The sequence below is a fragment of the Xenia sp. Carnegie-2017 genome, unplaced genomic scaffold (genome assembly GCF_021976095.1).
Source record: "Xenia sp. Carnegie-2017 unplaced genomic scaffold, XeniaSp_v1 HiC_scaffold_16, whole genome shotgun sequence".
Lineage (NCBI taxonomy): Eukaryota > Metazoa > Cnidaria > Anthozoa > Malacalcyonacea > Xeniidae > Xenia > Xenia sp. Carnegie-2017.
In genome coordinates, this window is record NW_025813469.1 from 10,016,919 (window position 1) to 10,027,575 (window position 10,657).

Below are 10,657 nucleotides of genomic sequence, written 5' to 3' on the forward strand. Positions count from 1 at the left end.
CTAGCTGTTACGATGGAAATGGGTTATCGTTTGCTTAAACTATAAAAGTGATGTTTCGGGCCGTCTATGGAAAATGTGAGTCAACGTGAAGTAAAATGAAACGCTTTTAATTTCAAAATACAATATTAATGTATCCAAAACTCGTAGAGTTAAATGCCAAATAAATTGGTATAACAAAAAGCACTTAATCGGAAATCAAAAGGAAATAGAGCGACAAAAATTTCAACTGCTAAGTGATAAATAAAATGACGAGCATTATGTGTTGAAATTTAGCAGTTTTGTGGTGAATTTCGTTCAATTCTCACAATTACTTTGAGGAATCCTGATTTGAATTTAACTGATCGCTTTTTCTTTCTGATCTCCCTAATCACATCATTTACATCACAATTCTTCAACAGCCCAACTTTTCTTGACAGCTTTCATGAATTTTAACATAACAAATTCCCTGATCTTTTCTTTTGAATGTGCTAACGTTCACGACACACTTTCTCTATTTTAATTGTATATTATTTAAAATATTCTTTTCTTCAATCCTCTAAGTCCATTTCTTGTTCACGTAAACATATGTAATCAATCATAAGGTTTATGTCATATTTCACCGTTATTCACCGTTATCTTCATATGAAAGTATTCCTTGAATGCTTTTCGCTCCTTTCACTGCTGTTGCCCGTTTAGGTCTGTACTCTCTTGCTTCTGGGTTTAACTTGACTTGTTTTCCTATATCACAATGCAATTCCAGTCGATAGAGAATCTGTATTGGTTTTTCCAGATAATATATTGCTGAAAATTTATTAACCACATACACAAGCACCAATTTCAGACCTCACTGTGTCACAAATTAATTAAGAATTAATCTGAGCATTCGTAATCAACTCTACAGACTCTCAAATTTCATGGCAATAACAGCCACCATCTGTATGTACTAATACCGATCATGGAGGAAATGATCATGGAGTGTATCACAAATTTTCAGATAAATCATTTGCACACGCGCAGTGTGCTTAAACATGCACAGTCATCTCGATCAGCTGCCCAAGTCCATGGACAATAACCAACTGCATTTACAAGCACCGATTTTGAAGTAAATAACATACTTAATAGCAATTTAATAGATAAATCATCTTTTTATGTCCTCGAGCATGTGCAGTCCAGTCGATTAATTGTTCAAAGTCATGGCAACGGCTAACTATATGTACTTGCACTGTATTTGTGGCAGTTAGCTCACTTGAATCATATGGGTATGCGTGATGATAATGTCAATCACAATTTAACTTTAGCAAGCCTTTGAATTTATGTATATATTTACAAATTAAAAATTTCATGTTGTAGATGTCAGCTAGCAGTTGAAGCTCGGTGCAATTACGTATGCATTGGCTTAGGAACCCAGACTTTGGTTATAACCGCACTCTCCCTACATTACCCTAGCAAAGCATATCGCATGGAATCTTGCTATTTCCATTCCCAAGTAGGATAGCGTGAAGGGCCAAAAAATCCTACCGAAACGTTAACATGCCGCGATCTAGTGTCTTACGCCTAAGAAGGTAACGGGAAACATGAAACGAAACAGGATTTTTTGCTTTCAAATTGATGTTTTTTCTTACTTAAGTTTTTCTGATAAAATAAACCAAGTAATGCTCGAACCAACTATTTTGACACTTATAATTTAAGACAACCTTAAACAAGTTTTGTAAAATTTTTGTTATCTTACTTATTCAACTCTCTCATTTACTTAAATGAGATATGATCTTCGCACTTAGCTGGACAATTTAAGCAATCGTCTCAGGACCTGAAAAAATCAGGTGACTCAATGGGATTCGAACCCATGACCTCTGCGGTGCCGGTGCAGTGCTCTGACCACTGAGCTATGAAGTCACACAGTGATGAGCAGGTCAATATTGTTGGGCTGATGTTTTCTCGTAAAATGAATGTCATATGAATGTTTTATGCAGTGCGGTGTTTGAAATTAAATGAGATATGATCTTCGCACTTAGCTGGACAATTTAAGCAATCGTCTCAGGACCTGAAAAAATCAGGTGACTCAACGGGATTCGAACCCATGACCTCTGCGGTGCCGGTGCAGTGCTCTGACCACTGAGCTATGAAGTCACACAGTGGTGTGGTCAATATTGTTGGGCTCATGTTTTCTCGTGAAATGAATGTCATATGAATGTTTTATGCAGTGCGGTGTTTAAATGAGATATGATCTTCGCAAGCTGGACAATTTAAGCAATCGTCTCAGGACCTGAAAAATCAGGTGACTCAACGGGATTCGAACCCATGACCTCTGCGGTGCCGGTGCAGTGCTCTGACCACTGAGCTATGAAGTCACACAGTGGTGAGCAGGTCAATATTGTTGGGCTCATGTTTTCTCGTGAAATGAATGTCATATGAATGTTTTATGCAGTGCGGTGTTTGAAATTAAATGAGATATGATCTTCGCACTTAGCTGGACAATTTAAGCAATCGTCTCAGGACCTGAAAAAATCAGGTGACTCAACGGGATTCGAACCCATGACCTCTGCGGTGCCGGTGCAGTGCTCTGACCACTGAGCTATGAAGTCACACAGTGGTGAGCAGGTCAATATTGTTGGGCTGATGCTCGTGAAATGAATGTCATATGAATGTTTTATGCAGTGCGGTGTTTGAAATTAAATGAGATATGATCTTCGCACTTAGCTGGACAATTTAAGCAATCGTCTCAGGACCTGAAAAATCAGGTGACTCAGGATTCGAACTCATGACCTCTGCGGTGCCGGTGCAGTGCTCTGACCACTGAGCTATGAAGTCACACAGTGGTGAGCAGGTCAATATTGATGTTTTCTCGTGAAATGAATGTCATATGAATGTTTTATGCAGTGCGGTGTTTGAAATTAAATGAGATATGATCTTCGCATTAGCTGGACAATTTAAGCAATCGTCTCAGGACCTGAAAAATCAGGTGACTCAGGATTCGAACCCATGACAGCTGCACAGTGGTGAGCAGGTCAATATTTGGGCTGATGTTTTCTCGTGAAATGAATGTCATATGAATGTTTTTAGCCCAACAATTTGACCTGCTCACCACTGTGTGACTTCAAGCTCAGTGGTCAGAGCACTGCACCGGCACCGCAGAGGTCATGGGTTCGAATCCTGCTGAGTCACCTGATTTTCCGGTCCTGAGACGATTGCTTAAATTGTCCAGCTAAGTGCGAAGATCATATCTCATTTAATTTCAAATACCGCACTGCATAAAACATTCATATGACATTCATTTCACGAAAGAAAACATCAGCCCAACAATATTGACCTGCTCACCACTGTGTGACTTCATAGCTCAGTGGTCAGAGCACTGCACCGGCACCGCAGAGGTGTCATGGTCGAATCCCAGTCACCTGATTTTTCAGGTCCTGAGACGATTGCTTAAATTGAGCTATGCGAAGATCATATCATTTAATTTCAAACACTGCACTGTACAAAACATTCATATGACATTCATTTCACGAGAAAAACATGAGCCCAACAATATTGACCTGCTCACCACTGTGTGACTTCATAGCTCAGTGGTCAGAGCACTGCACCGGCACCGCAGAGGTCATGGGTTCGAATCCCGTTGAGTCACCTGATTTTTTCAGGTCCTGAGACGATTGCTTAAATTGTCCAGCTAAGTGCGAAGATCATATCTCATTTAATTTCAAACACCGCACTGCATAAAACATTCATATGACATTCATTTCACGAGAAAACATCAGCCCAACAATATTGACCTGCTCACCACTGTGTGACTTCATAGCTCAGTGGTCAGAGCACTGCACCGGCACCGCAGAGGTCATGGGTTCGAATCCTCTAGTCACCTGATTTTTTCAGGTCCTGAGAAAATTGCTTAAATTGTCCAGCTAAGTGCGAAGATCATATCTCATTTAATTTTAAACACTGCACTGCATAAACATTCATATGACATTCATTTCACTAGAAAACATCACCCAACAATATTGACCTGCCTACCACTGTGTGACTTCATAGCTCAGTGGTCAGAGCACTGCACCGGCACCGCAGAGGTCAGTGTCGAATCAGGTTGAGTCACCTGATTTTTCTTTCCTGAGACGATTGCTTAAATTGTCCAGCTAAGTGCGAAGATCATATCTCATTTAATTTCAAACACCGCACTGCATAAAACATTCATATCTCTCATTTACTGTTTCTCATGTTTTACAAGCAAACCATCCATGGCCTTCATGGGAAACAAAGATTGTCTTGCTCCCTTAATTAGCATGGACAATACTTACACAAAGAGGCGTAACTAAAATGTTAATTGGGAGTTGCGCCTCTGCTTACACAAAGATTTAAAATAATATTATAAAGATATTTAGAAGGCATAACAGCAATATTTCAGAGAGTGTAAGAGGAAAATTAGTTGCTTCCTTGCAAACCTTAACTATAAATCACTTGACCTAGGAGCTACGGAATTTTTCATTGAAATTAATCAAATGGCAACGCGTTGGCATTCACAATTTAGGCCATATATCGAGCCGCTATATTTCACAAAGCAGCACAGCTTTAATTGTGGTGTAATCATTTCCTTCTAAGGGAGCACTCCCACAGACATTCTACAATCATTCTGTTAAGTTATAAATTGCTCATTTCATTAAGTTATAACACTAAATTTTTACACAATGCAAATCATTCTCACAATCCACAATATATATAAATTTATATTGCTGGTTATTTTTATGTACATTAATTTTAAAAATTTCCTTTACATAGTTTGCAAGGTGTAATTGTAAAAATTCGAGCTTAAACAAATATTTTAAAGTGGAATTAGAATGAGAGGATTTAACATCACTCATAATTGGCTATTGCTATGATGAAATTCATGAGTATGTTTAACCAGTCTTTAAAGCATTATACAGTGCATAAGAAAATTGAACTCAATTTATATTCATTTCTTTTATTTTTTGCTGTAGACGAGATACTAATGTTTGACCAGATGAGATCATTCGCTTAGATGCGACAAATGCTTACATTTTTCCCTTTCCAGCTGTTTAAATTTAGACTTTTCTTCTGCACTTTCAAACTGTTTTGTTTTTCCATGCTAAAACTTTGGCATGAACTTACACAAATAACTACAATCCCCGTCTCAACATTAAAGAAATTTCCAAGGAAACAGAGAAACTGTCATAATTCCTTCCATGATTGTGTTGGATTTAGAAAATGTAAACTTGAATCGGTAGCAACTATAGCTGGGTACAATTTTGTCATAATGTCCTACCCATTTAGCTTGCAAACCTTTTACATTATACACTCTCAAAACATGGTTGTAGTTTATTTATTTAGATGCTTAACTCAAAACTTAGAAAGTGATTACATTCAAAATACAGAAACAGTTAAAGTAATAAAAACAAATAAGAAAAGAAGCAGAATACATACCTACATTTGACGAGTGCAAAAACAGTTTTCGTATTCAGCACAAAAATGTGTAGCATGAACACACGTACATCGTCTTTTGTTGACTCTAGTTTCTATATAATGCCACTTATAATCACATATTGACAATCTAAGATAATGTTTTTATCTTTCAATATTTTAAAATATAAAACATTGGAATAGATGGGAATGGTTTAATAATACAGTTTTATTCACTACACTGACTGAAATTTATTGCACAAGCGCCCATCCCGGGATGTAATGTTTTCCACAATAACAACCAACCCTTTCTTGACAGCTCTTATCAAACTTAGCAAAACAAATTCCCTAATCTTACAAATTTTATTGTAATGTGCAACAATTGCAACAATTGCATACTGAAAAATCAAAATAAACAATAGATCTAGACTCGTTAGTCACACAGTTTTAACTAAAAAGTTATATTGCTTACTGTGTATATACCAATAACAAAAATTTGGAAAATTTTGGTTCGAAGTCACAAATATTAGTAGTCTAATCCATATCTCGCTTTCACAGAAATTTTCTCGTAATCCATGTTGGTGCTTATTTGAAACAACATTCTTGTTAAATGTATTAGTCACCGCTGACCAATTACCAAATATGGTAAAATGAGCAAAAAGTGTTCTTTGTACGTATATAAATCTAGTAGAGCTAATGTAAAGAACTATCCTGTAAAACTCGTGTTTCTTTGTTTAGCAAAAAAAAATCGTTCTAAACTATTCTAGTTCTATTGACATATTTAATAGGTTATGGCCCAGGCAGCGTTAGCGAAGTTTGTTTAATAAAGAATAAGTTGGTATAATTTATTAGAAATTGAATTATCTGATGAGATGCTGTGTAATCGACTTCTTGGTCCTCTTGGAGGTCACAGATTGAGACAAATGGTGAATGAAAGTTTAGCGAAAGGATTCAATTTTGACATGAAGAAGAATCTATAATTCTGTGATGAATGTGCAAAAAGAAAGCTTCAGCGTAATTCGTTTCCTCATGGTGAAGCGAACAGAGCATCTGATCCTCTTGGTCTAGTGCACAGTGACTACTGTGGGAAATCAAATGTAAAATTTTGTGGTAGTGCAGAATATTTCTTGACGTTTATTGATGATAAAACTCAATATGTTCGGATTTATCCTTTGAAACAGAAAAGCGAAGTATTCGGCAAGTTTCAGGAATTGAAATCTTTTGTCGAAGAAGCAAGTGTGTTTAAACTTAGAACCTTAAGAAGCAACAACGGCTGCGAATTTACGTCGAATGAATTCAAGAGGTACCTAAAATCAGAAGGAATCAAGCAAGAGCTCACCATACCAAAAACTCCCGAGCAAAATGGTCTAGCTAAACGTCTTAACCGAACGCTGATGGAGTCTGTTCGCACCATGTTGATTCAAGCAGAGCTGCCGCAAAGATTATGGGTTGAAGAACTTACGGCAGCCGTGTATTTACACAATAGAAGCCCCACTAAAAGTCTGTTGAAGATGATACCACTTGAAGCTTGGTCAGGTGTGAAACCAGACATCAGTCATTTAAGAACATTTGGTTGTATTGCCTATGCTCATTTTCCGAAGTACGATTGAAAAAGCTGGATTCAAAAGCTAAGAAGTGTGTTCCGCTGGATATGGTGCAGAAACTAAAGGTTATTGGTTGTTTGACCCAGATTTTTCTCGAGTCATTTTTAGTCGTGACGTCAAATTTAATGAAAAGCAGTATGGATTTGAGAAACAGCCTGGAACAAACGAGAGTCCACCTAGACGTGTGATCTTACAGCTTTCATGTGGTGATGAGAAAAATGACGATGGTGGAAACAACGTAGTTAATGACGCACCACTGGTTTTTATGGTAAGACAATGACACCCACCTTATCGTTACGGAGAATGGGTTACCATTGTCGACGAAAATAATAGAGAACCAAAAAACTTTGGTGTTGCACTCGCTGACCGAAATGTTGATAAATAGAAAATGGCTATGCAGGAAAAGATTGACTCACTCAATGAATATGATGTGTTGGAACTGACAAACTACCTGAAGGACGTAAGAGAGTTAGATGCATATGTGTCTACAAGATCAAACGCAATTCAAATGGCGAAACAGAAAGATTCAAAGCTCGATTAGTGACGCAAGGCTATGCACAAAAATATGGAGAAGACTACGACGAAACGTTTTCTCCAGTAGTGCGATTCGAATCAATTAGAAGTGTAATTGCCTTATAAGTCCAGAGAAAATTACAGTTGCTTCAAATGACTATCACAGCAGTATTCCTGAACGGAGAGTTAAATGAAGACGTGTATATGAGTACTACTTGTACAAGCTAAAGAAGAGCTTGTATGGGCTCAAACAATCGTCTAGATGCTGGAATTCTGTTCTGCATGAACACTTGAATTCTATGGAATTTTGTCAAACGGCTGGTGATCCTTGTATCTACATCAGAGATGACAATGGGGAAATTTTTATTATTGCAGTTCATGTTGATGATTTAATTATGGCTGGCTCGACCAAGGAGAATATTGCAGAAGTCTAAATTAATATCGCATCTTAGTTTAAAGCAGAAGACAAGGGTCCACTAAGCTATATCCTTGGATTGCAAGTTATCCAGAAGAATGGAAGCGTTTGGTTGGGACAAACTACCTATACTAAAACCATTTTAAACAAGTTTGGAATGGAGAATTTCAAACGAGTGGGAACACCTGTTCAATCGTGCTCAAAGCATATGAAATGCACAGAGGACAGTGAAATGTTTGATAAACACAACTATCAGTGAACACTAGGTAGTTTACTCTATGTAGTATACACTTGGACAGCAGTAAAGAGAATTTTCCGATATCTGAATGGAACATTCGATTATGGCTTACATTACACACCCGAAATAAGTTTGGACTGCGTTGGATTTTCAGATGCACATTGGGGTGGAGATATTAACGATAGAAAATCAACGTCCGGATATATTTTTGTTATGAACGGTGCTGCAGTCAGTTGGAAAAGCAAGAAACAAAGCTGTGTAGCATTGTCGACTGCAGAAGTTGAATATATAGCCTTGAGATCAGCTGTTCAAGAAGCAATTCGAATTCGTCAATTATTTTCTTCGAGATCATATAGAAAAGAAATCCGTGAAACATTCAATATTGTGCTACAAACGAAATGTTAGCAGATTTTTTGACAAAAAGAGTAAGTAAAGAGCAGTTTGAAAAACAACGACAAAAGATTGGAGTAGTATCAGAAGAACAATTAGATATTTAACTGCGAATGAGAAGGAGTGTTGGTGTTTATTTAAAATAACATTCTTGTTAAATATATTAGTTGCCACTGACCATATACCAAATATGGTAATATGAACTAAAATCGTTCGTTGTACGTGTTATAAATATATCTCTAGTAGAGCTAATGTGTAGAGCTATCTTGTAAAACTCGTTTTTCTTGTTAAGCAAAATAAATCGTTGTATTCTCGATCTATCGGCATATTCAACAATCCATTGGATAAAGCTTCATGTTATTTGCTCTGTGAACCTTTGTTTGTAAACTTTGAAAAAATAAAGAGCTTAAACTTCAAAGAAATTTGAAACAAATTATACCTTTAATTTACTGTTCTTTATAAAAACTCAGTGTTGATATCGACCGATATGTCAGTTAGTACGAACAATAGTTTTATTAGGGTATTTTTATTTAGTAGCAAAGAGTATGTTAGCAGATTGTAATTGTTTTGCTGAAAATAACATAGAGCTGTATAACCGAATTTCAAATTCTTTTATTTCAAAGCTTGTGAACTTGTCACATTTGTGAAAGTAACAATACTGCTGACAATAACCAACATTGAATGACCGCACTGCACTGCAAATAACAATCTTTCAAATAACCAACATCTCAACATATCTACTAAGTTTTTTGATTATTTCATCTAAATTCAAAGAAAAATTTGAAAATCCGTTAATGCACGAAAAAAATGTCTGCATGGTATTTAGTAAGGATCTGGTTATTCTTTCAACTGATAACAAAAAACTAAACTTTTAAAACATCTAGCAATCGAATATGTTGTTTAGAGAAATAAACTAAAACAATGATTATTAAAAATGTCCCATTGAAGTATCACCAATACCGAAAATTTCCTCCTCTATCGCGTTCATTCGATTACAAAAAACCTCAAACCTTTCTTGAGAGTGTTCTTTATGTTGAAATAATATATTTGGTTTGATTTGGTCATTTATCCCGAGATAAAAGGAGACAAACTATTAAAAATAACTCATATTACTACAGATCACTGTTACGAACGTCCCGACTAATAATGAAATGGCCGCTTTTGATTCAATTGCTCGTAACAAAAGGAGTAAAACTTTGTGGAGAAGTTGTTATCATTTTTTAAGATATTTATTCAATACACTAATAATTCTGATATAAACGTTATAACATAAATGTTAAGTGTTCAAACTTATCTAGGACAACTAATTTCAGTGAGTCTTACGTTGACGGTTATAATGTTCTGGATTCTTTAGTTCTTTCGTAGATGGTTCGTTTTCTTTTATTCAGTTATTTTCGGGTTTCTCGTTTGTTTATGTTTCACTTTTTACTTCCTTTTGATGCGGACTTCTACTGGGTACCAACATGACTAAAGCTTTCGTTTCTCTGGTTATAACTGATCGTACAATGAAGTAGGATTAAGCGCCTGTACGTAGACTGTGGTCAGTTGTTTAAACACGTCCTATACGTTTTCTGTGGTCAGTAGGTTGACCACATCCTATGTGTAAGTTTTTCCTGTTATTTTGGTTATCATACACATGCATGTATGAGTAAGGCATTTTACAAAGGTCACTAACCAGTTAAATAATAATATATTCAAGTATAAAATATGGCAATAATAAATATAATTTACATGATTAAGGATTTTCATGTAACATCACTCATCAAAGTTAGTAACAGTAAGATGGCTGCCACACTTGACTTCTGACTTCAATTTTTGTATGTATAATATACAATAGATGCGCTTTCCATGTATTTAGCTCAGTGATGTTAAGGTTAAGCGTAAAGATATGATAAATAGGACTAGCACTTTGTATTATGAAATGAGTAGAAACTAGAAGAAAAACGAAAAATTTGTCGTGAGTAACGTCTGCTTTTTATAGATTCAAAAAAGATATGGCTTGAATTTTAATTTAAAAATTTAATGAAAGAATTTGCAAAGACGTTTCAGCGATAAATTTTATACCACTACTACCTATAAAGCATAAAACATTTCGTTTCAAAACGTACATGTTGATAA

At 36.0% G+C, this 10,657-nt stretch overlaps 1 non-coding gene across 1 annotated transcript; it reads right to left on the reverse strand.

Annotated features, from left to right (window-relative positions):
- Window positions 1-1,799: 1,799 nt before the first annotated feature.
- On the reverse strand, window positions 1,800-1,873 carry Trnaa-ggc. The gene has a single exon. It is a non-coding gene; the product is annotated as a tRNA-Ala (tRNA).
- Between the last annotated feature and the right edge of the window lie 8,784 nt (window positions 1,874-10,657).